Source organism: Colossoma macropomum, unplaced genomic scaffold, assembly GCF_904425465.1.
Source record: "Colossoma macropomum unplaced genomic scaffold, Colossoma_macropomum, whole genome shotgun sequence".
Classification (NCBI taxonomy): Eukaryota; Metazoa; Chordata; class Actinopteri; order Characiformes; family Serrasalmidae; genus Colossoma; species Colossoma macropomum.
In genome coordinates, this window is record NW_023494802.1 from 14,614,005 (window position 1) to 14,634,672 (window position 20,668).

General features: G+C 39.0%; 1 protein-coding gene across 4 annotated transcripts in view; it reads left to right on the plus strand.

Moving 5' to 3' along the window:
* Positions 1 to 3,457: 3,457 nt before the first annotated feature.
* The window catches only part of arhgap4b (Rho GTPase activating protein 4b), a 52,018-nt gene continuing 34,807 nt past the window's right edge, over positions 3,458 to 20,668 (plus strand). For 3 of the 4 annotated variants that reach the window (XM_036590784.1, XM_036590787.1, XM_036590785.1), the window contains exon 1: positions 8,946 to 9,323. The gene's annotated coding sequence lies outside the window, so the exon portion shown is untranslated. Of the gene's footprint in view, positions 3,584 to 8,945; positions 9,324 to 20,668 lie in introns of those variants that run through there. The other variant, XM_036590786.1, reaches the window with a different exon arrangement.

Genomic DNA, 20,668 nt, shown 5'->3' on the forward strand with positions numbered 1-20,668 from the left:
GTCGAGCTATGGGAAAAACATAATTCATAGTGAACAGGACATCTGAGCCACTGTGTTATCCCACTGGTTAGCTACAGTTGGGACTGTGAGCGTGATAGCTATAAATGTAACAGTACAGTCTTGTTAGATTATCAGTAATAGACCCTTTAAAGATTATATCTACCGAAGATGGTACTTGTAGGTGCATTATAACATGTTTTACTCACTTATTTTTTTTTAATATTCGATGCTGACATCATCTTTCTACAAATATATGTGAACAGCATATCTGTTAATCTATTACATAATTATAAGCATCCCATTAATCCCATTTATATATATATATATATATATATATATATATATATATATATATATATATATATGTATATTATGGGATATAATGGGATGATTATTATTAGGTCGACTCCGATGAATCCTGGCGATCATGTGACTAGTGTTTCTCCAGAATATCCTCTTTTCTGTGTGGGTCTTCACTCTTCTTAATGGCTTGTTCTTGATTCCTGTAATTGTATCCATCCATCTTGTGGCTGGCTGTCCTGTTCCTCTTTTACTTTCAACTGTTCCAAGCATAATTGTCTTTTCCAAAGAATTGGTTCTTCTCATAATATGTCCTATTTTGGGCTTTGAGTGAGAGGCATGGTTTGGTCGAGAATCCATTTGTTTGTTTGTTTTTTTTTGCGTGACCCAAGATAATCTCAAAACTACCAACACTAGGAATTACAGTTTTTACAGTCCCACTTTTTTACTGTCCAGCTTTCGCATCCATAATTCTGATCATTGGGCCTCATTCACCAACCGCTCTTAAGAAGAAATTTATTTTTAAAACCCACTTATTCAGTTTTCACATGTTTCCAATAGAGTCTGACATTCACAAGTGTTTTCATATTTGGGATTTGTTCTTAGGTAAGAACAGAATCTACAAACACTCAAGAGCACAAAGGCGTGGTTTAAAAATATGTCATAAATCTAATGCAGACTTTTTTCAAGTACATATTTAAGAAAAAACTTTGGAAGATTTTGGTGAATGAGGCCCAATGTTTGTAGAAATGCATCATTACCTTTGAAAATCTTTTTGAGCTCTAGCCTTTTGTAGCACTTAACAACAAATTAGTTTGAATGTTTTGTTGAACCGCTTAAAACTAGTACACACATCTAAAAATGATGGTTCTGCATAGAACCATAAACACTCAAAGAGCCCTCAGTGGACCATACAGAACCATATGCAACACATTCTCCAACAATCTGAAGAACGTTTTGACAATGTAAAGAACCTCCTTAATCATGCACATCTTATTTTGAGTGTTCATGGTTCTATATAGAATCATCTTCTTTACTAAAGAACCCATGAAGAACCACCATTTTGAACAGTGTAGTCTTGGGTGATTGAACTAAAAACTGTTGAGAATGTCTTTGAATAAGGAAAAAATGGTATTTTTTATTTAAACGTGCTGTGTTTTCACCCAGTTTTGCAGGTAAAGTGGTACTGAAAATCTACCACTACTGTATCTTTTTGCGCTCGGGGCCACACAGTGTTGCCCAACACTTCATTACGTTCTGGGCACTCACCATGAACACTCACTGCACTCTGACCTTGCAGACCAACACTACACACACTTCCAAAACCTCTCAGTGAAGACGTACAGTGTAATTGCACATGACACAGCTGGGGTTCGAGCCTATGGTATCAGTAATGCTTTTTCTGAGGCCTTTGGGAAAAACATGGCCAAGTTAGGAAAAAGTATCTTGAGTGGATGAGAGACTTCCAACGTATGAATGCAGCTTCACTCAAATGAAACTGTTTTCAGGTTTAGTGCATAAACTTTTCTTGTAAAAGCATATCAGTACTGCATGAGTAAACTATGCAAATTTCCAGATGTTTTTTCCTCTGCTTCTGTTTAAAGCTCCACAACATGTCGTTTGCTAGTTGCTAGTGCTTTGTTTACGTTATTGTGCAAGAGGCTATGATCTAGTGCCTTTTATTTAGGAGTCAGCCTAGTGCAACTAGATCAAACAGTTGTAGATACAATGAAATGAATTCTACTGCAAATTATAGCTTTATTGTGTAGAAATAGCAAGTGTCCACCCCTGTGTTTTGTCGTTTAAGTGAGACTGCAGAAGATTTCTAAAACCTTTGCAGTAGAACAGGTGAACAGGCAATGTAATGGAAAATTGGTGATGATTGAAAGAAGTCAGAGCTTCAAAGAAAATAACTGCATTTTTTGGAAAGAGCCTGCAGAGAACTTGAGAACTGTTTTAATTTTAAACAACTTTCATAAAATGTTTTACTCCATTTTACTGTTAAAGCAATGGGTTATTACAGGGCATTAATAAACTGGTACGTGGATATGGCACGTCTAGCAGTCAAGGGGGTGCAGTTAGCACAGGAGTCACTTTTGCATTCATCATTTAAAGTAAAGAAACACGAATACATATGTTTGCAGTATCGACTTTCAAAATGAGAGGTTTAAAAGAAGTTCAGTGTTTTAGTAGCATGTTATTTTATAGGTAATTTTCATTCAAGATTTTCATGAAATCAGATAATGTTTAAAAAAAACTATATAAGCTGAAGATGAAAGCTACGGAAAGTAGGTCTTAGCTGCAGTGGACCATGTGTATGTTGCAGGAGGATGGGTATTATCGATAATCTTCATATTTTTAAGAACAAAATATCATTATACTTACTAATCAATGTCCTAATGGCCATAGGAAAACTCTCAAGGCCTTCATAGAAGGTCTAATGATGCCTGGGAACTGAAATGTATGTGATTTTTGTGTTAATGTGTCTGTCGCAAGCTTCAAGTAAAACATGCAATGTCTTTTAGCAGGTTTACATGTCAGTGTCAAATCTACTATGGTAAAAAAAATGGTCATGTGGCTTAGCGCTATCAAACTACTAGAACCCCATAGGGATGCTAGCAGAAGTTAGCATTATTATAGAGGTGGACTTTTTGCTAATTTCTGATTTCTGTTTCTTTTATACTTATGGCTTGAATAATAGTCATGGTTCACAACTAGATATCACCCAGGCCTCTTTTCCAGCTCTGCTTCTATCTAAATGTAAGTATGACAAATAGAAAACCTCCTGAAAGGTTTTTATATTTTTATATTTGCTTGAGAGATACTGTGTCATTCTTTTACAGACAAGCATGAGAACAGAATATTATTGTTGGTCTTAATTCAGTCTGAGTGTTCTCTGTATATCAGGGATTTATTGGCAGCGCTCTCACCATTCTTTAGAAAATCAATTTTAGTTTCAGGATGATGATGAATTCTGTTTGATCAACAGTTTGAAATGCGGTTTGTCACATCTGCCAGTGTGGTCAAGTGTGAAAGTGCAGACTCTTTTGGTTTTTGCTGATCCGGGTCTCTCTCTGTGTTTGGCTTGACACCATTTATGGTGCTGTAACTTTGCAGTTTTCAGTTGTACAGCTCTGTTCAGTGTGTGTCCATCTGTGTGCATGTGTGTGAAGCCACAGTGATGAAGTAGGTCAGAGCTGTGAGGACTGACTGACCAAGTGGAAACTCAACTGTCCCTGGGGGGAGAGCGATGCAGCATGGGATGCAGCAGAAAGAGGGGCAGGTGAGGCACCAAAGACTGTGTTAGTGTAAAGGTGGGTATTAACGGTTTGTGTTATGTCAGTGTGTGCGTGTGTGTAGGCTTCCTGCCAGACTGTATAAGACCCCCACAATGTGACAGCTTCCGCTGTTCATGTCACATTTGGTCTCGTGGTGTCATGCCGGCTCCCCCCTGGCATGTCTGGCAGTGTAGTCATTTTCCCATGCGCATGTTGGTGGGGTGATGCTTCCTGAGCTGGAGCATGTGTAGCAATCTCAGTTTCCACACTTACTACATCTGTGCTTCTGCAAGAGTTTGATGACCGTAGGTGAAGTGGGACGTCTCTTGAGATTGATGAGTTCTTGGCTGGGAATTGGTTACTCTAAGGCGTCTGCATGCAGCTGTGAATCTGCTACTTTTTTTATGAACATTTTTTCTATTCCTTGTGAAATTGAAAGGAATTACTTGTCAGTTCTCCATTTGTTTCTCTATTCATGTCACTTGTTTGCATAGAGATTCAGCATAATTGTATGCTGTGCAGTATGATGTTTGTTCAACAGTTTTTTTGTACGAATTATTTACAAAAAACAGTCATCATTTATTTTTACCTGACCATTTTCCAGCCACTCTTTATTCCTTAGACAGCATTTTTGTTACTGTGCCTTTAAAACTGATATATGTAAATAATCTCAGTTCTATTGGCTGCCCTGTATGGCCTCATTCAAAAAAGCAGTCCAGGCTGAAACATTACTCAAAACTTCATGAATCGGCAGGGCTAAACTGCTGTGAACTGAGCAGGCGGGTAAATGTGTTGGTTTTTGTGACATCATATCATTGTGACATTACATCCTACAAAAACATGAAGAAAACTTGTTATTCCATAACATGGGCCCTTTAGTTGATATTGCAGTATTGGTATTTGCAATATGATATTGCAGACAGATCCCATATGCAATGAGCCTCTAATTAAACACAGTTTTTTATTGTGTATAGTGGTTGCAGATGTTCCAGAGGAGTGTTTGTGAGAGTGTTTAGACATTGAGATGATCATGGACCCTGAAATCATAGGAGCTGTTAGGGCATTTGACCCACCAGTTTTCAAAGTGCTGAGGTGATGATCCAGCAGTTTTTGATTTATTCAGTGTTTGACATGACACAGAGGAGGGAATCCGGAGGTCGGAAGCGCATCATTTTCAATGTATTCAAGCTTAAATTTGGGAAAAACGATGCTTCTATGAAAGCAAGCATTGTTGTCAGCAAGCTAACCAACTGACATTAATGATAAGAATCAGTATGTTGACTAATTTAAAGCAAATATCATTTAAAAGTGTAGTAGTTTTTAATTACTATTGACTGTGTGAGCAGTTACGCTGATTTAAAGTTAAACGCTGAACTCCATCTCTAATTACGAGTTTCAGTCAAGTGCAGCACGCTCACATCGGAAAAACAAGCCGAATGGGCCTCTTTTTTTGAAGCATGCAGGACTTTTCCTGTAAACATGTGCAGTACTGAACGTTACAAGCTATCTCAGAAACTTTTCAACCAGTGAACTGTCCTCCTCCTTTATAATATGACCCATATAACAGATAACAGCCATGACATATGGTAAATGTAGTGCTGAAAGTTTGTTTATCTTTAGTCAGTCAGTGGCCTAGTTGTCCTTTATTAGTCAGAGGTTTGTTATTTGTCTCCAGTTCCAGTAGCACATGTGTTTTTTTGTTTGTTTGTTTTGTTTTAAGAACCAATGCATTTTTGCCCCACCACTTTTGGATTCTTTTACAGGTGGTAGAAAAATATGAATAATTTTGGTCAAAAGAAAACATGCCATGTTTTTAACCATGGCGCAACAACAGTTCCCAAAAGTGTTTTACTTTATTGCCATCATATCTCAATCTGCATACGTAGCAATATATTCGCAATATTATATTTTGTCTATGTTGTACTGCTTTAATGTGTGCCTGTCCTTCGAATTCAGATTAAAGGATAAAAACTGGAGTTCATGTTTTTCTGAACTCGTCTTGTCACCACATCCTGAGCCTCAAAGACAGAGGCTGAGGCAGAACCAGAGACAGAGGCAGGCCAACAGAGGAAGGAAACAAGCACAGGAAAGCTGGGGGTGGAAAGGGTGTGCTACTTCTCTCTACCCTGTGCACTATAAGAACTAATTTCAGCCATTAATGCAAAACTGTTATGACTACACATATATCAAACCACCACTTCAGCTCGCCATATATCTTTATTAGATTTTCACCCAATGCCCCAAAGTAATCCCTACTTCTTCGAAACGGATATGTGTCATGCTTATTCATGCATTTCCAGATTCTTCTGCTTTCATGCAGCTTGTTGTAAAGACACAAACATCCTCCTTTTTAGTCTCGAAGTGCAAAATGACAAGCTTATCGATGCTGACATGTTAAGATTTTAAGTCTTCCCTCCCCCGCTTCTGATACAATCTTGCTCTCAGTCATGTGAGTCTTCGCACACCTTCTCAGTGCTGTGTTCAGAGTACGTTGATGAGAAACCTTCATTTCCTGTGAGGTGCACGCTTGTTTGCTTCTCATGGCAGTCTTACTGTTCCAACAGCCATTATGAGCCAGTCAAATAGAGGAGGTCTACAAAAGGTGTACAAAATAACTAATAACGCCGCATGAAATAGTCATTGGTAGTTTTATCAGAAACAATTGCCATATTTTATAGATTTATTTATAGATTTATAGATATACTTTATAGATTTGCTGTAACTGACTGTGGCCCATCTGTTGCTGCACAGTTCATTAGCCACCTTTTACCATGTCTATGGATGTGTACAACTGTACATATCATAGTTTTTATTTCATAGCTTATATTACTATACCAAAACTGTACATTGAGGTGTATCCTGCCTTCCAGCCAATGACCGCTGGGATAGGCTCTAGGTCCCCCCACGACCCAGAAGGATAAGCCGCTTAGAAAGTGTGTGCGTGCATGGGTGTGTGTGTGTGTGTATATAAATATATATATATATATATATATATATATATATATATATATATATATACACACACACATATATATATATATATACACATACACACATATATATATATATATATATATATATATATATATATATATATATATATACACATACACGCATAAATATATATATAAAAGCATTACAAGGGGGCTATGCACTTAACATTTTCACTCACCTTCACACCTGTGTAAATGTGATGTGACAATAAACGTGATTTCATTAGATTTGATTTGAAAAGGGACCACCACAGGACCCACACTGACCTGATATTATTCAGCATTGTGCATGGTGGTCTTAGGCTCATGTGTGGCCGCTCTGAAATTAGTCACGTGATCTCATAATGAGAATACATGTCTGCGGACAGCTTGTTTAACTTTTGTTGCAGGATTGCGACAAAATCCATCACAAACAAGGTTTTGCCGACTCTGAAACCCGTGCTCTAATTCCTGTGCATCATGCTCTTCTAGCTTTGTTAGCCTGTGATATATAATGCACAGTGCATTTTCAGTGGGACACAAGTTTGGACTGTAGAAAGGGTACTCCAGCACCCGCACTCTCTAATTACACATATGAGGGTTGTAACATGCAGATTGTGGTTTGTTGTTGCTGTATTGAAATAAGCATGGGTGTCTCTGAAAAAGACATCATCTAGAAGGCAGCATATGTTGCGCCAAAATGTAGATATATATCTTTCCTGGTTAATGATGCCTACACTGTGTCTGTGTCGTGGGCAGTAATACACCCCGTATACCAGGACAGATGCCGGCTTTTGAACTTTACACTTGTAATAACCCTTTTCTGTTTTGGCTCGGATAACACAACGTCTATTATTTCCGTAATCTGAAAGGTCGACTCGTCAACACACTTCCACTGTGCATCGATCCATTTCAGATGATCTTGATATATGACAAATGGCTTCTGCTCTGCATAGTACAGTCTGAACTTGCATTTGTGGATACAAATCACAAGCTGTGTTTATTGACAATGGTTTGTCAAAGAGTTCCCAAGCCCATGCAGTAAAATCCATCACAAAAGCATGCAGGTTTTTAATGCAGTACCATCTAAGGGCTAAGAGGTCACTGGCATTCAGCTGTAGTTTTTGGCCTTGCATTTCACGCACAGAAATGTTTGATTTCCTTAATCTTTTGGTGACATTATGCAGAGCAGAGGGTGAAATGCCTAAAGTCTTTGCAGTCGCTCATTGAGGAACATTGTCCTTCTTAAACATTTTTTTGCAAAGGTGTTAGCCTCAATCTTTCCTCGATCATAAAGGACTAGGCCATTCCATGCATGATTGCATCACCTATTTAAGATATTTTTTATCGTTTCACCACATACCTAGTCTTAAATGGCCCCATCCCAACCTTTTTGGAACATGTTGCAGGCATCAATTTGCAGAATGCAAAAAGACAAAAGGTTAATTAGGGTGAAACAATAAATAGCTTGTCTTTGTATGTGTTTTTGTGTAAGTCCAGGTCAAAGTGGATTCGAAATCACTGCTTTCTTGCTTTCTGTTTTTATTTGCATTTCATAAACTGGTCCAAGGACAGGTTGCAACTGAGGTTTGTATTGTGTGATGTGTATTATGCACTAAACAGATCTGACAGGTACGCAAGACCATTAACAAATAATCAAGAGAAGTAAAGGGATTTTTTTTTAAAAAAATGGAATAAAACGTAGGTAGAACCCTGGTTTAAAAGAGCTGAGGTACAAAAATAGCCAAAATGAGATAATTATCTGAATATGCACATGCATATTCTGAAATGTTAGGCTGATATCAGATAATAATGTGATGCACTTACAGCCTGGCTGCCTGTCGGTGTGTTGTGTTGTGTGTGCTTGTAGTGGTCAGTGGATTTTTGCTTGCAGTCGTGTCTGTGTGTGCAGGAGCATCAAGCAGAGCCGTTGTTGTTGTGCAGGGGCTGTTTTATCGCACAGCCGTGCTCATTATTGATTTAATCGCGTTTGGACTCCCAGTATCAGTTTTATGGCCGTATTGTCTGCAGGGCCGTCGCATCCACTGGATTCATGGCTGTATATTATATTAACCCCCTGACTCGGAGTGCATGTGTGCATGTGTGTGTATGTGTGAGCTGCTAGTCAGTGAGCACAATGCAAGGTCATAAGAGAAGCATTTCATGGCTGGAGAGAGAGAGAGGGAGAGGGAGAGAGGGAGGGGAGGAATGAGGGATGGGAGATGGAGGAGAGCAGGGAGAGAGAGTAAGAGAACAAGACAGCATATTCATATCCATCCCTGTATTTATAGCAAGCCTGCAGGGAGTGGGGAGAGATGGGGCGTGGCTTAGCTCAGGACATTCTCTCACTGGCCGAGAAGCGTGATTGGGAGAGCGCGGTTTGAGCGCTCGTTTCTGCGGTGCGTATGTGTGTGTGTAAGTGAGAGAGAGAGGGAGAGAGAGAGTGAGAGGGGGAGCTGTTTTCTTGCGTGTCTGCATGCATGTGTACGTGAGAGGAGGGCTATTTTGAATGCGCACCTCTGAGAGAGAGAGAGAGAGAGAGAGCGAGAGAGAGGGAGGGACGAGAGAGGACTGTGTTGAATGTGTCAGAGGGAGAGAAATCAAATTGGCTCCATGAAATCTGTGTGACTCAAACACAGTGTTCTCTGTGTCCAAGGGAGAGAGGGAGGGAGAGAGTGAGGGAGGAGGAAGAGAAAGAGAGAGAAGGAGAGAGTGAGAGAGAGAGGGGGAGAAAGAGAGGAGAAAGAGAGGAGAGAAGACTACAGAGAATGAGGTAAGGCTTTTGGCGTTGTTTATTATTGATGTATCTGAGTGTAGTGTCTGCTCTCTATGTGCCAGACTGTGTGTGTGTGTGTGTGTGTGTGTGTGTGTGTGTGCGCGTGTGTGTGTGTGCATGTGTTTGTTCATGCCTGCAGCGTTACTGATTCACACACAGAATGGACATTCACATGTGCGTGTGTGTGTTGGCTGACAGTATTTGAGGTGAAGGTATTGAGGTATTGTCTTTCCACTGTAACTGTCACTCACCGAATGACAGTGTGTGTGTGTGTGTGTGTGTGTGTGTGCTTGTTTTTGAATGACGCTCCTGATGTGTTTGCACACTAATGTATTATTTTTGAACAGCGTACACATGTATGTTATCAACTAAAGAGTATTTGGTCATTCAAATTAACATTTTTGAACTTGCACCACAAGCTCTGTTGTTTTATCGATATACAGTACAGTGCAGAATCTGAGAACACCCTTCATTTATTTCATTTCCAGCCTAAAACGGTCATTTCATACAAGTTATTCATTTTTCAGTGCTGGGAGAAAAGCAGGAAGCATATATTTAATAAAAAAAAAAACACATAGAAAACTCAACAAATAAACAAAATATCAAAATTTTCAGTGTTTAGTGTGCCTTTAATACAACATCTATTCTTTTTAGGAGACTTTCTTCCTGTTTTTCAAAGAAATCTGCAGAGATATTTTTCCACACCTCTGAAGTTTAGCCTTAGAAGTTGGTTGCTTTTTCTGCTTCTCACAAACGCATTCAATGATGCTGAGGTCTGGATTCTTGGGTAGTCGGTGCATTGTAGCATTGTAGCTAGCAGCTTCTTTGTTTGGTTTGCAGATTTCTGCAGATACTTTTCCTTTTCTCGGTCTGTTTCCTTTTCTCAGTAACGTTTTTTTGACTACTACACTTACTTTCAGACCCATAGTGTTGAGTTGTCTTCTCACAGCGGGCGGATGGACGTCTGTGGATTAAATCAAGAGATGAAAGCTTTAAGTACTGTCTATCTGATGGTGATAGTGTTGGTGGTCCACAAGATCTTCCACTTTTTAGAGGTCCCAAGTTTTCTATATCCTTTAATAATTTTTTGCACTCCATTTTTGGAAACTCCTGTTTTTTCACTTATTTCAAAGTTTTGCCTTTGTTATGCAAGTGGGTTATTTTATGAATCAATGAAAAACTTGTACTTACTGTGTGTGTGTGTGTGTGTGTGTGTGTGTGTGTGTGTGTGTGTGTGTAAAACATTTGTAATAGACATCACTGTATGTATATGTGTTTGTATGGAGGCTACTTTGTTAGTCATTTGAGCTGCTCTGAGGATTTTGTGAGTGTGTGTGTGTGTGTGCGTGCGTGTGTGTGTGTGTGTGTGTGTAAGCTACTAACGGTTTGAACCGTGTGTGTGGCTGCTTCCTGTTTCAGTATTTCTCAGCATTGATCCATACCAGACAGCTACCACCTCCTTAATATCCATCTCAATCTCAATCTCTCAATTTTTGTCACCAACCTCTACTATTATTCTCCTCTTTCTCCTCTCTTTCTTTCTTTCTCCTGATCTCCCTCTTTTTCCTCTCTCTCTTCCTGTTTCTCTTTCTCCTCCTCTCCTTCTCTCCTTTCTTCTCTCTCTCTCCCTCCATCTTTCTTCTGCTTTCTGCTCTCTTCTCTCTCATTCTCTCTCTCCTCTTGCTCTCTCTTTACCATCTCTCTTTAGCATCTCTCTCATTCTTTTACACTCTCTCACTCTCTATTTCCTCTCGTACTTTCACTCTCATTTGTTTATCTTCCTCAAGATCTCTCTCTCTATCTCTCTCTCTCTCCCCTTCCCCCACCTCTCTTGCTCTGTATGTCAGTGTGAACGGATGGTCAGTTTGATGGATCACTCTGTGCTGTAGTGAGATGTGAAGAGGTTAGTTAGCAAGAGGAGAGGTGGACAGTGTCAGAGAAGATGGAGAGATGTGGAATGAAACGTAGCAATGATGGAGGGGTAAAGTAGAGGTTGGTGAAGAGAAGGCAGATCCACAGCTCTTGCTGACGAAGAGAATGCTGGAAAGGTGTTTGCTACTTATTATAGGATTTGTGTATGTGTAGCCTGTTGCATTGAAACGGAGAGTGAGAGGACTATAGTGAAGCATGATGGTCAGATAAGAAGCCTGTTATCAGCCTGACCTCTGTTCACTGCAGACTGTCAGATGTCTCACCCCCCTCCAGTGTAACACGTGACTTGTCATACATCCTGTAACTGTTACTTCTCATGCTGTCTCATTGCTGCAACCGGTCTAATCTCAATCAGCTTCAAATTACAACACAAGTTTTGCAGATTTTCATTGTGGTAAGGGTGGTTGATATGAGCTTGAATTTATATTGTGATTTTCTGGACAATAACAACATACCAAACACATAGGTAATTCATTCATTGATAATAGTAACAATAATAATACTAAGACGAAGAAGGGAAAAATGGTTTAATAGTGCTGCGCTAAAAATGCCAGATTGCATGTATTGCCTTGTCTGGTCCTGGTGGTCTTCTACACTGGAGAGTTTAGTTCCAAACCTGATCTAACACACCTGATCCAGTTAATCGAAGCCTTCAGGAGATTCTGAATATTACAGCCAAGTGTGTTGGAACTAAGCTCTTCAGTTTACCAGAATCACTCGTGCCATTTTGTTGTTACGTTAATAGTAGGGCTGTCAAATGATGAAAATAATAATGGCGATTAATAACTTCTTGTCTTATTTGCTCAAATTTGATTAAATATTGATATGTTTTTCATACAAATAGCAGTACATTTCCTTATAGCCAAGTAAGGGTATAAAATAAGCTTATATGTATTACTTCCAATAATTAATGAACACTATTTTCATTGTGTGAATCCACTGAGGTCCAGCGAAAGTGACTGCGGCTAGATGTTCCAGCTCATCTATAAACGTAGGCTCTTGCTCTCATACCACACCATTACGTCTTGTTTTGAAGGGAACTGCCTCTTCCCAATTTGCTAATGCTTTTGTTGGTTTGCTACTGGTTGGATTCTCCCTAACTCTTCTGCAAGCACTGTCCATTGTAGTCTGCTGTGTTGCTTGAAATGATACTTCAGACTCGATGTAATTCGGCGATAAACAAATTCACAGCATGGCAGGAGATGGAAATAAGAAGGAACAAAGGAACTTGCCATTTAAAAGTTGTGTTTCAGCATGATTTCTACAACAACAGAGCATGAGCAGGTTGGCTTCAGGGTGGAACTACAAATGGTTTAAAGTGTCACAATATAAAAAGGGAATTAATTGCATAAGAAAATAGTGGCATTAATTGTTTATCATGTTTCCGTTGACACCACTATTTAAGTCATACTTCTGTTACAATATAACTTTAATGCCAATGTGAATCAGAAAATTATAACGCATATTTCCAAGTGAAACAGAGTATCATGCAGGGTCTTTGAGCTAGCTGGGCATTTTTGCTTGATGCTAGGCGGGGGTGGCGGGAGGGAGAGGTGAAACATGATATTATTGGTTGATATTATTTTTCCTGCCTGCTGGTTCATGGTGATGTAATCAAAAACCAAAAGGCAAGGCTCTTTTGACCCATGTAATTCTCATTGGTTGGATTACATGAATACCCTGACTTGTCCAGACATCCACAGAAACTAATCTGAAGTGTCTGCGATTGGTAAGGATGCTCACAGCACAGCAGGGATTGGACGGATGTTTCACTCGTATATTACAGCTTCTTGCAAGTATTGCAAAGTCCAATATCACAGTTACAATTAACAAACGATATATTGTGCAGTGCTTGTTTATTATAATGTAATGTAAATATTGAACTTATTACTTATCCTGTTTATGAGATTGTAAGATTGATTTAAATTGTTCAGGTTCATGTTTTATTCATCTTAGGGGACAAGACTGTTTGTGGTTTAATGTTCTTAATGGTATACATGATATGCTATAGTCTGTGGGACACGAGCTGTTTTATAATCTGTGGGACATAAGCAGTTTTTTCTAGACAGCTGATCTCACAGTTCGTTTCAGCAGTCGTTCTCAAACACTAGCCGTTACAGGGAGGCCTGGGATGAGGCGATCAGTTGCTCACTAACAGCGCAAATATGAGAGGAATACCCCATTGTCCAAAGAACTCTCGATATAGGTACGTCATAGGCTTCATCATTTGAAAACTAAGTTGGGTAAATTGTATACCTTTTTGGCTCATTCATTTTTATGCTGCCCAGTGCTGCAGAACTTCTGGACTGGTGTCTTTGATTGACTGTCCACAGTTCTTGATATACATTTCAACCCTGACCCCATAATTGTAATTTTTTAGAGACTCCAAATCACTTCCCACTTTCTCATGTGAGAGTGATACAGGTTGTGATGGTCACAGCTAAAAAGATCGTTCTTTTGAGCTGGAAGTTGCACATCAGTCCACATGTTAAATCGTCGCTGTCCAAAGACAAACAAGTATATCCAAAATGGTAACTTTACAGAAGAGAGTAAAAACCCTTAAATTTCTAATGTAAATTAATGTAAAGAGATTTTATTCTAAATGATTTTGGGGCATTACTATTGGTCCAATCATCATGAAAATTTCATACGATGTTAAGGAGAACTGCTGTGTCCAAATGACGTAAAAAAAATAAAAAAATTGACAAAAAATGGAGATGCATGTTTTCTTTTGGACAGCGATGAAAAGTTGGTTGTCTGATTTGCTTCATATTATTAAAATTTTGGACCATTGTAAGGAACTGTAAAACCCCTTTTTTCCTTTCCTCCTGTCCTTTCTTTTCTGTGTCTCCTTTTATTCATAATGCCTCTTCTTATATGTGTGAGACAGGGCTAGATAGGGCGGAAATTTCATGTTTATATTGGTGTTGTGATTAACTCTTGTTGTTAAAATGCAGGCAACCGAAAATAAATTATTAAAATCCATGGGACAATATCACAAAATCACAACACCATCATATTGACTTTAACATTCGTATATCTCTCACATCTACACTACAAAAAAGGAAAACACATTTATTAGTCAGTTACTCGTCTGCTTTACGTTTAAGTAATTGTGATAGAACAGTTGTTTGTTATGCTTTCATAGTCAGTGATGTCAAGAGCGAGGCTTCTCATTGGTTTCTTCACTCTCCGGTTACCGTATGCTTTTGTGGTGTAAACGGTTGTTATGGCCTTTCATATGAATGTGCATGTGTGTTATTGTGGTGGGGTGAGGAGGTGTGATGTGTTGGCTCTCTCAAGTGTGTGAATGCTTGTGTCTTAGTGATGCTGTGAGAAGATAAACAGACTGCGGTCAGCTTCTTGAACACCGCTAATAATCCTCCTGGCTTATACTTGTTGATACATTACTGCAGGTTATGTACTAAAGTACTACAGCTATATTTAACTGGAAAAAGTGTTGCACTGTGTTTGGTGCAGCAGAATTACTGAAGTTCTAGCGATGTTCTGTGTTTGTTTTTATTTTGTTAATGATAGACGGGCAGTGTGGGCATTTATGCTCAGCATTATTGTAGTTAATGTTTAATCTTGTGTTAATGTCACATCAGTAATACAAAATGCTCGGGAATGTTTTGTATTGGTTTAACATTGTATAGGTGTGGTGTGATAGCATCATTGTAAGTTGTAGTTAAATGCTGTGCATTTAAAAGGTACTGAATGGATACAGTGATGTGTATTAAAGAAGAACTGTTTCCACGTTTTTTTCATAATTTCTGCATTGTAGAGAAATGTAGTGATTCAGATTTCTTGACAGTGGTGATGATAACCAGGGATCACAATGTTTACAACACAAATATAGGCACAATATTTAACACAATTCATGGTACTCCTAAACCTGATAACCAAGAGTTGTACAGCTCTCAGAACTGGAAAAAATGGTTTAGTTGATTAGCCAAGCTGTTTGAAATGGCAAAGTTTATCAGTTGACGACAGTAATGATGGGCAAATGGTGGTAGATCAAACAGTAACATAGGATTAAATACCCCAAAAAAGAAAGAGATTTGGGATGAAATCACCCAAATGTGTCAGGACCCAGAGCAAGGAGAAAACAGAAAGCTAAAGTTAGCCAACTTCTTACTTGAAATGTTCCATTTCACTGGAAAAATTTAATATGTAGCTGCCAAACAGGAAACCAACTTTAGCCTCTATTAGCAGCTATTTCTCCCCACAGGATTCAAACTGCTGCTAAGTGTCGATTCTAAAAGGCAGAAACAAATAACTTGTTCCACTGGGATATTAATATGTTCCGATATGCATATTCAGTTGCAGAGTTCACCTCTAGCCGGTTGTGAATTCCGTGGTTTGCTGGGAGTGATTAGGCCACGTTAGAATATTCCTTCACACACTTTACATAGAAACACAAGATCAGATTGTAAATGAACTTGTGAAGCTCAAGTCATCACTGAGATGTAGCATTATAGTCTACATCTTTTGTTGATTTTTATATAGATATTGCACTTTTTTTTTGAGTTAATGTATGTTTTTTTTATGAAAACAATGTGTGCCATTTATCTCTTCAACAAGCACTGCTATCTGTAAAAGACTTTAGGAATTGGCAAAAATAAATACAAAAATAAATGTTGAAGTTATGTTAGTGTTTGTTTTCTTATTCTGAATCAAAAATGTACCGTAATGCAAAAACAACAGTATGTATCATGAATTTTGTGTTGCAGCCATATTATAGAGACTACAACAATTTGTAATTATTCTTTTACATTGGGAAAATTGAGTTATACTTACGTTGTTTGTAGGTTTGCCTGTGTGAATCTTGCTTGTCTTTGTGTTGCTGCAGTGTTCTTACTGTCAGAGGGAGAGTGTCTGAGATTTTAGGCAGTGTTTGTATGTATGTGTTTGTGTCTGTGTGTATGTGTTTCTGTATTTGTGTGTATGTGTGTGTAGATGAGCTGGTCTCCTGCTCAGAGAGATAAGGCCCAGTGCCCGGTCTCATCTTCGCCCCACTGGGAGCGTAAAACAGGATTGATCCCATGGATCTCTAATTCCCCACAGCTCCTTAACTCAATACAGCAGCCAGATCAAGTTTAAACAAGCACGGCTGTTTAGTCAGGACTGGGCCTGGTCCAAAACTCACACTCACACACATGCGCACACACACACACACACACACACACTCTGTATTCCACTGCATGATTAATATATCACTGCTTAGAATAAATATCAAAGGATACATTTGCAGCCCGTAATGCTCTGATTAGCAATGGTGTGAATGCTAAAGGGTTATATAAATGGGTGAATGGACATTTTATTTTTATACACTGGCAGTTTTGCTGGCTACTTTTTAGGCCAGCGATAGTGTGTGTGCTCTGATTAGATAATGTTGGTTTGGTCTTTGGGGACAGGGTGCAAACCATAACCAGCTGTGCTTCACTCTTCAGTGCACACTACTGTGTTTAGCTGGTGTTAGTGACTGCATGCTAAGCTGCTCCATTGTCCACAGATCAATAACTGCATCCTTATAATGAACTGTGCTTCTTGCATCTGATTGGTTAGCTGAGAGGTTTGACCTCTAAACGTTGCCCTTGTATATGTTTTGGAGGGTCTGTGTGCTGACTCAGAGCTACAGTCTCAGCAGCCATGATTACTGTTAGAGAGAGGGGTTTACACAGATAAACATCACCGCAGTGACATCCACCCTCACTCACTCAAAGATACTTAGTCATGCCGACCCCCTCTCTCTCTGTCTGACCCTTTGTCTCTCTCTGTATCTCTCTCTCTGTCTGACCCTCTCTCCCAGAATGGTTTGCTCTGTCTTTCTCTCTCTGTACGTTTCTCCATCTCTTTGTTTGTCTTGCTGAGTAAACCTATCTATCTATCTATCTATCTATCTATCTATCTATCTGTGGGTCTGTCTGTCAGTCTGTGTGTCTGTTGTTCTATCGTTCTTGTTCTGTCTTTCCTTCTTTCTCATCGTCTCCCTGCTCCATCTCTCTCTGTTTCTTTCTCTCTCTCTCTGTCTGTCAATGTCTTGATCTCTCTGTTTATCTCTCTTCCAGTCTGTCTCTCTCAGAGAAAACCTGTCTGTCTGTCTATCTGTCTAACTATCTATATTTTGTTCTTCTTCATCATCTCTCTCTGTGTATTTTTGTCTCTCTGTCTTTGTCTCTCTCTCTTTAAGTGTCTCTCTCTCTCTCCCTCTCTCTCTCTCTCTCTCTCTCTATATATATATATATATATATATATATATATATATATATATATCACTCAGACTGAACCTCTTTCTCTCTGAGTCTCTCAGACTGTACCTCTCCCTCTCAGTCTCTCAGACTGAACCTCTCTTTCTGTCTCTGTTTCTCTCTCTCTCAGTGCACACAGGCTCTCTTTGTGCAGGGGTCGTTCTGCTCTTTCCTCAGACCCGATGAAAGCCCCCTCTGTGCCACTATTATCACATCATGCCATATGAAACAGTCTGAGGCCACATCAGCAGTTTAGGCTTAAAGCGGTTTCCAAGCTCTCTAGTATATGTGTGTGTGTGTGTGTGTGTTTGAGAGACATGAGTCAGGTCCCCCACCCTCTCACAGGAATAACACACTGCACTGACGCAACCCACAGAATCCCCAGCAACTGCTTCTCTCCTCCTTCCCACCTTCAGCTCCACAGTCAGACTTGCACCTTGCACAGCAGTAAAAGTAAACTCTAAAAACAAGTGGAGTTCTACTTGTAACAGCTACTTATATATGTATACATGTAACGTGTGTGTGAAATGAATGTGTGTATGTATATATATATATATATATATATATATATATATATATATATATATATATGTGTGTGTGTGTGTGTGTGTTACTATAGATATTATATGTGTGTGTGGTATATATATATATATATATATATATATATATTGGTGGGTTCACACTTAAAATCACTCTAACTACATAACTTACATGTTAGTGTCATAGCAGGTACTAAATATCTCATGATACTTATTGATTACGTTTGTTTAGGTTTCAAGGGGTTACTGACTAATGTAAATATAGTCAATACAGAAATTTTCCATTGCCTACAGAATGTGCAGTGCTATCCCTAAGAAACTGGACAGTGATAGTACAGCTTAGTATTTTGTCTCTGCACTCCAGGACATTCAATTTCAATTGATGATTATGAAGTAAAAGTACAGAATGTCAGCTTTAATTTAAGCACAGTGGTACTGGTAATGACTGTCTTGCTTCGGTATGTGAATACATGTTCAGTGGTAGTCAGGTAGGGTCATTGTCAAGAGCATTCCACTTTTTGGCTCTCTAAAAATGTTTTGGGTCAGTGTTTTGAGGCATTTAGTTGGATTTGAGCAGTAAGGTAAGGTATTCACTGGTAGTCAGATCATCAATAAAATGAGTCAGTTCTTCTGGCAGACATACTTGCTCATAGCACAGTGTTTCACCGATGAGGTGGTATGCTTTGAATGATGAACAGTTACTATTTTTCACCACATTTTTATCATTCTGTCACTCTGACTCTGACTGGTTAATCTTCTTCTCTTCTGTCCATAATGCATAGTTCCAGAACTGTTTAGCTAATTGTAAGCAGGCTTTACGTGCCTGAGACTTTCCAGTGGTTGCATTGTGTGGTAAACTGTGATCATTCTGGTAATTCTGGTGGATTCTTCTGTTATATTTGACGCATCTGCGCTTACATCCTGTTCAACGGTTGGTCATCCACTGTGGTCTGGCATGGTCTGCCAATTGGTTTGCTATTGCTTAACCCACCAGCACATTCTTGAATCTTGCTTCATTTGATTTTAAGACACCTAATATTTTGGCTGTGTCTCTGTATTATTCTGATTTTTCAGGCCCATGGTGGCATGTTTGTGCTTAGGTTGAGAGATTACAGTAACAAATTCTACATGTGGATGCCACAGCTGAGCAGCCAGTATCTTATGGCCTTCTAAATTGAAGATACTGTGTTTAATCTGGTTTATCAGTATATATGCAAATATCCTCAAATTAAAGCTGACGTTCGGCACTCATGTGTCATAAGCATTGCCTTGTTTGAAATCCAGTGTGCTGAGGTCAAAATCCAGAAAGTATATTTACATTTACATTTGCATTTAGCAGACGCTCTTATCCAGAGCGACTTACAAAAAGTGCTTTGTCTATCCAGAGAAAGTATCTTTGCTAGTTACCAAATAATAAAAATAATTAATAAAATATTAAGAATAAAATAAATAATATTTTTATTTTTATTATGTTCAGAAGTTTCAGTAATTACCTGGCATATTCATGATCAAAAAAGACATGTAAACCGTTAGATAGAAGCGCTATCGCATGGTTATCACAAGTCTACCAGTCTGGAAAGGGTTACAAAGCCATTGCTGAGGCTCTGGGACTCCAACGAACCACAGTGAGAACCATTATCCACAGATGGAGAAAACTTGGCGCAGTGGTGAACCTTGCCAGGAGTGGCCAGCCTACCAAAATTTCACCAGGAGTGCACTGATGACTCATCCAGGGGGTTACAAAAGAACCCAGACAAACATCTAAAGAACTTGTCTCAATTAAGATCGATTTACGTGATTTGACAATAAGAAAGACACTGGGCAAATATGGCATCCATGGGAGAGTTGCAAGGTGCAAACCGCTGCTGACCAAAAAGAACACAAAGGCTCATCTCGCATTAGACATTAGGGATAATGTTCTGTGGACTGATGAGTCAAATGTGGAACTTTTTGGAAGATATGGGTCCCGTTAAACCTGGCGTGATACTAACACCACATTCCATCATGAGAGCATCATACCAGCAGTCAAACATGGTGGTTATAGTGTGATGGTCTGGGCTGCTTTGCTTCTGCAAGACGTGGATCATTTGTCATAATTGATAGAACCATGAATTCAGCTATTTATCAGAAAATCCTGATGAAGAATGTCCACCCGTCAATTTGTGAGCAGTGCATGCTCAATAACCCTCCAATGTAGCCAAATTAAAACAATTCTGCAAACAAGAGTGGGACAGAATTTCTAATACCCACCTGTAAAATACCCATTGCAAGTTATCGCAAACATTTGATTGCGGTGTGGCACAATCAGTTATTAGGTTTAGGGAGTCATTATGGTTAATATAAGTTTTGAATAAATCTTTATTTTCAGTATCATTTAAAAGCTGCGTTTTGTGTTTACGCCACCTTTATCCTATATTAAAATTAGTTGGATGATCTGGGAGATTTACATGTGACAAATGAGTGAAAGTAGAAGAATTTGGGTGAGGGGCAAATACTTTTTCATTGCACTGTATTTTCATCCCTTTTAATCACTACAGTGTTATTATCCAGTGTGAGCCACACTGCAGTTTGGCTTTCTGTGTTCCTATGCTAGCACTATCTGTAGAGCACACACACACAC